Source organism: Phragmites australis, chromosome 5 (assembly GCF_958298935.1).
Source record: "Phragmites australis chromosome 5, lpPhrAust1.1, whole genome shotgun sequence".
Taxonomy (NCBI): Eukaryota; Viridiplantae; Streptophyta; class Magnoliopsida; order Poales; family Poaceae; genus Phragmites; species Phragmites australis.
Genome location: NC_084925.1, coordinates 43,031,495 through 43,037,494, shown reverse-complemented (window position 1 = coordinate 43,037,494; position 6,000 = coordinate 43,031,495).

The following is a 6,000-nucleotide window of genomic DNA, read 5'->3' as shown; positions in this document are numbered from 1 at the left end:
CAAAGTCTTTAACAAATCTTCTATAATACTCTGCTAAGCCTAAGAAATTTCTGAGCTCAGTAACATTTTGTGGGATAGGCCAATTCTCAACATCTGCTATTTTTGTTTTATCTGTGAACAACCCTTCTCCATTTATAACATGTCCTAGATACTCAATCTACTCAACAGCAAATACACACTTACTCTTCTTTGCTTTAAGCTTGTTCTCGCTAAGTAGTTGTAGTACTTTCTCCAAGTGTAGCACATGATCATCCAATGTTTTGTTCTAAACTAGGATATCATCAAAAAATATAAGGATCAACTTCCTAATGTACTCAGCAAATACATTATTCATCATAGACTGAAAGGTTGCAGGGCATTTGACAACCCAAATGGCATTACCAAAAACTCGAAATGGCCTAAATGAGTTCTGAAGGCTGTTTTGTGAATATCTTCATCCTTCATTAAGATCTGATAGAACCCAGACCTGAGATCGAGCTTGGAAAAATATCTGGATCCACACAATTCATCAAATAAGTCATCAACCACAGGAATTGAGAACTTGTTCTTGATGGTGAGGTCATTAAGCTGCCTATAATTAACACAAAATCTCCAAGAATTATCCTTTTTCCTTACTAGTATGGATGGTGATGAATAAGGGTTTTCACTCGGCTGGATTATACCTTGATGGAGCATTTCTTTTACCAATCTTTCTACTTCATTTTTTTGATAGTGAGGTATCCTATATGGCCTCAAATTTGGGGAAGTACTAACAAGCTTCAAGGGAATTGAATGAACACAAGTCCTATTAGGTGGCAATCCACAAGGTTCAATAAATACCTCTTTGCGTCTTTCCAGCAAGGCATTGATAGCCACATCTTGAGATTGCTCAGGTTGATAATCCAGATTTGCAGCTTTAATATGTAATACATACCCCAACACTCCTTTGGATAGCATCTTGTTCAGTTGTTGTTCTCCAACAATGCATTCCTTCTGCAGCTGTATGCAGTCAGGGAAGTTCACTTTCTTAGTACCTTCTTTATAAATGGATAATTTTCTTTTCTTCAAGTCCACCTCAATAGGGCTGTGTAGGTATATCCAATCACACCCTAGGATCACATCATAACAATTCAGCATCAGCAATTGGAAAGCATTCTTTAACCCTTCTCCTAGAATATGATAAGAGCAATTAGGTACATATCCTATAGACTAAATTTCTCCTCCACCAGCAACTTTCACAGCCTGTAAGGGAGTTTGTTGGATATTGCATCCAACCTTACCAGCAAAAGAAACATCCAAGAAACTGTGGGTACTCCCATTATCAACAAGAGCTATAGCTCTTTTTTCCCCTATCACTAGTTGCAACAGTTCTTATACCATGCATTGCTTGTTTAGAAATTTTCATTAGAGTAGGAGTTTGTTGGTGGCCCTCTTCTGCTCTCAACACTGAATCTGCAGGTTCACTTTCAGTATGCATATGTCCTTCCTCCATAGATCGGCATGAGCTGAACCCTGGGAGAACTTATATTTCAGTTTATGCTTTGGGGTCCATGGTGCTGAACACTTCCAATAGGTTCCAGGCTCTTTAGGCTTTATATCAATGCCTGGCAGCTTATCTGGCTTTTGAAATCCCTCATGCTTATAAGGAATACTGCTAGCCAACATTGTCTTTGGTTGAGGCTTGTTCAATCCTACACCTTGGGATGGATTTTGTCTCTTGCTCATTGCTACCTTTTGCAAGTATTTGGCAATCACATAGGCTTCACCCAGTGTATGAGGCTTGTGAGGTTTCAAATGATGCTTGATTTGGTCCTTCAATCCCTTCACAAAGCACCTGACATAATAGTCTTCTTGAAGACTAGGATGTAATCTTTGCATACCCGTCACGAGTTCTTCAAATTTGTCAATGTAGCAAGTCACACTGGTCTCTTGACATAAGGAATGGAAAATTTCAACCAGATCATACATACTATGCTCAGTAAAACGGTTGCAAACAAGTGTGCAGAATTGGAACCACCTCAATTGTCGTGCTAAAATCCTCAGACCACACCACCGATGCTCAGCTCGACCGGTGCAATGCAATATGGCTAAGGACACCCACATGTCTTGAGGTACTGCTGCTAGATCAAAGCATTTTTCGCATTGCCTAGTCCATCCTATAGGATTATCTCCATTGAAGGTTAGGAATTCTAGCTTAGGCCGAGCAATAGAGAGACTGAAGGAGTTGTCAAGGGTTCTGAATTGGACTTGTATGTGGTATGATTGGTGACTCGGCTATGGGTATGCAGATGTGCGGCATTCAGTCTATCCTGACCGAGTTCACCATCATGCTAATGTTTAGCAGGAAGATTTGTGTACACAACACCATAGTGTGGGTTGTGGGGTGGGATTTCAGAACCATCTCTGTCCTACCTACCGTCTACAAGAGCCTTGCCTGACTTCTCCTCTAAAGCAGCTCTTACCAACTCCTTCTCAACCCAGGGCCGGTCCTGAGATTTCAGTCACCCGGGGCGAAACTAAAAGCGAGGTTCCATTGAACATAAATATTGAAATATTTATATATTAATTACAAAGATAATATTCTAGGTAGAGTCTACGAGCATTTACGATAATAACTTGGAATGCATCCGTTACGGTAAGCTGGAACAAAAATATCGTAAATGCTGAACAAAATTGTGAAGGATCAAAGTACATGCATGTATGCTTGCGTTAATGCATACTAGCTAGGTAGAGATACTCATATGCCTATGTACAACTTGCTGCGTGCAGCTCTAGTTACTCATCGGTACATATAGCAGTTAGCTTGCAACCATAGTAGCTTTGGAGCTATCTGCTCGCAGGTGCCAGCACCACAGTACAAATGCTGAATCCATTTATCGCTAGAGCAAGCGGGGACTTTTCCATATTTCAAACGTGCAATCTAAACAAGGGTCAGATCTATTTGAGGTGAAGTGGAAACTATAGAGCAGAAAAACTAGCGACGAAAACTCATATGGCAATGGCTGATGCATGTCCTCGATCGAAGTTGCGGGCATGCAGGACGCCTTGGAGTCGTAGTCCCACAGAACGCAAGAAACTAGACTGTCTGTACGAAGAAAATATGAAACAAACAAACAACCAAATAGGCTAGGTAGACAGATCACTTGAATTTTTATGGACCGGAGGAACCAGGCTACTTGCGTCCTATCGTACGTACTACTAAGCCTAGCTGTTATTTTAGACCTAGTTCTATCTGTTGTCGTACGGACTGTTAGGTATGTATATTATACACAGATACATGAAGAGACCCCTCGGTTTTGGGGGCCGAGGCGGCCGCCCCGCTCGACCCCCCTCAGGACCGGCCTGCGGACTGTTAGGTATGTATATTATACACAGATACATGAAGAGGGGCCCCTCGGTTCTAGGGGCCCGGGGTGGTTGTCGGAGGGATAACTCCAGTCGCAGGGATCCCGAGAGACCCCTTTTTAGAGATTCGGCCGGGGGGATGATCCTGAACAAGTTCGTCGGGGAAATAAATGGAAATGAATGCAACGGCCAGTGGTGGGGGTGTTGACCTAGTGCAAGAGGAAGTAAATGCACCGGAATTTAGACAGATTCAGGCCGCACGGGGGCGTAATACCCTACTCCTGTATGGATGCTATAACTGTCCTGAGGAAGTCCCTCAAGGATGTTGCTGGTTACAAGAATGTGGGTCTATCTAAGAGCTTGAGGCTCCTTGTTCTTCGGCTGGGACTAAGCTCAGCCTTCCTCACAGTGTTTCTCTTGTGCGGTACTCTTCGTGTCCGCTTTCGGTCTCTATTGTGCTATTCTCCGTCTCTTGTTCTGTTGCTATTTCTCGTCGTCGATCGATCGATCGGTCGGGGGCCTTGCTTCTGTGCCGCCGGCTGCTTTTAAGTATCCGTCGGCCGAGACGTGCCCCGAACGGAAGGAGAGGGCACGAGTTTCGAGACGTCATAAATGGAAAGGGCGTCATCATTTCTTCTGGGCGAAGTGACCGGGGGTGAAAAATGCGTCGCACGCCCGGTCAACCGTCACCATAAATGCCCTGGCAACGGGCGCCGTGGAGAGGGCTCATCGGGCAGCCGCAGAGCAACCCAGCGTGCCCGTCCTGTCTTGTTCCCCTGCCACAGCAGCGCGGCAGATGGAACGCTTTGATCCTTACGACGTTATCCCGAGACAAGCCGAATGGCACGGGACGGGACCCGTGCAATTAATGACCCCACGTCTCTCTGCCAAAACATGGCAAGGACTGACGCTGAGCGCGGTGGGAACAGTTGGAGGCGTCAGGCCACGCACGCTCATTAAATGCGGCATCGGGCCTTTGACCGGTTGACACCTCATCGGTAGACCCCTCGGGGGTCTTTCTGGGTCGTCGGGGTACCGAGTGCTCGGGGGTACTGCTTACATCCCCGGGCACTCTCTCCCGAGAATGCCTTTCCTTGTCCTCGGGGAGCCGAGTGCTCGAGGGTACTGTTCACCTGCCCGAGCACTCCCGCTCGGACCCTCGGGGAACCGAGCGCTCGGGGGCTGCCGCGTGCAGCCCCGAGCACTCTCTCCCGGGCACTCTTGCACGGACCCTCGGGGAACCGAGTGCTCAGGGGCTGCCGCGTGCAGCCTCGAGCACTCTCTCCCGGAACTTAGCTCTTCTAATCGTCGAGGGACTAGGGTGCTCGGGGGTGACCGTACACCTCCCCGAGCACTTTCTTCCCGGTACTTGGATTCCGTGGATCATCGGGGAACTGGGGGTACTCGGGGGCCACCGACCGTGACCCGAGCGCCTTCTCCCGGGACTTGATCTTTTCTCATCCTACAGGAGAGACCTCGCGGGATGGCGTCATGTGGTGGATGGCTGGCCTGGCCTCGGGATTCGGGGACCCCTGGTTCCTGATACACCGACAGCGGTCGCCCCGCTCGACCCCCCCTCAGGGCCGGCCCTGTCTCAACCTCTTCTCTGTCAGATCTGAGAGTAATTGCATCAGGGTTGCTCTTTAATTGATCGTGGTACCCCTTGATTGATCTGGTCAATTCCAGCATTGAGGACTATATGTTGGGGACTGCATGGTGTTGATTTGTTCCTGCATGAGTGACAGATTAAGTTCGATTCCTCCCACCCGTGCCTTCAGATCAAGCACCTCATCTTGCATAGTCTTCGCGAAGCCTTGGCTGGATCCATCCAGTTCATCCGGGCTAGTGATGTCTGTGGTTAATGCCCGCCGCTGCCGCCTTGGTGTTACGGGTCATATCGTCTCCGTCAGAGCTGATCGGTTTGGGTAATCCCTCCCCATGCAGATCCACTCTGAAATGTCCACTGCCACCTAGATCGAGGATCGTCCGAGGGATTTTACGCCCGTACGAGACGACAAACAAAGTCTGAACTCAATCTGCCGTCGTCACCACCACGAACTCCAACCCATCCCAATTCCCGGGATTTTACACTCAAATGATGTTGAGCAACCTTCACCAAAGATGAATTCATCGCTGAATTGCCGAGGACGCGTAGCTTTGATACCAATTTGTCACTATCTCGAATCGAAATCGAATCAAACACAAGAACAACTTGAACTCGTAAGAACAGCAATGGCGAAAAGAGGAACACCCAGACATATTGTTCTAGACAGATAGCAAAAATAGAATTGCCTCTCCCCTCTGCTCTCCGGGACTTATATGTCCATCCTAATTACATCATTAGTCTTAATCAACTTAAGTAAACCAGTTATAATCATCTAAAGACTGAATTTGAACCGGTACAAGCGCATGGTAACAGGACAATTCGACCAAAGTAATAGTAAATGTGTCGAAGCCGTCGATGAGCTGTGAATCGTTATCCTTCCATCTGGTGCGTCCATTCAGGAGTCATGACACATACAATAGTGTACTTGGACGGTGTCGTCCCGTCGTGCACCGATCTAATCCCCATCACCCCTCCTCCGACCTCGTCTCCAACAAGGAGATGGTTGGGCCTCCTTTATGTCGACTCGCCATCATCGGGGACCACCTAGTCGCTGTTGGGGGCCCAACCAA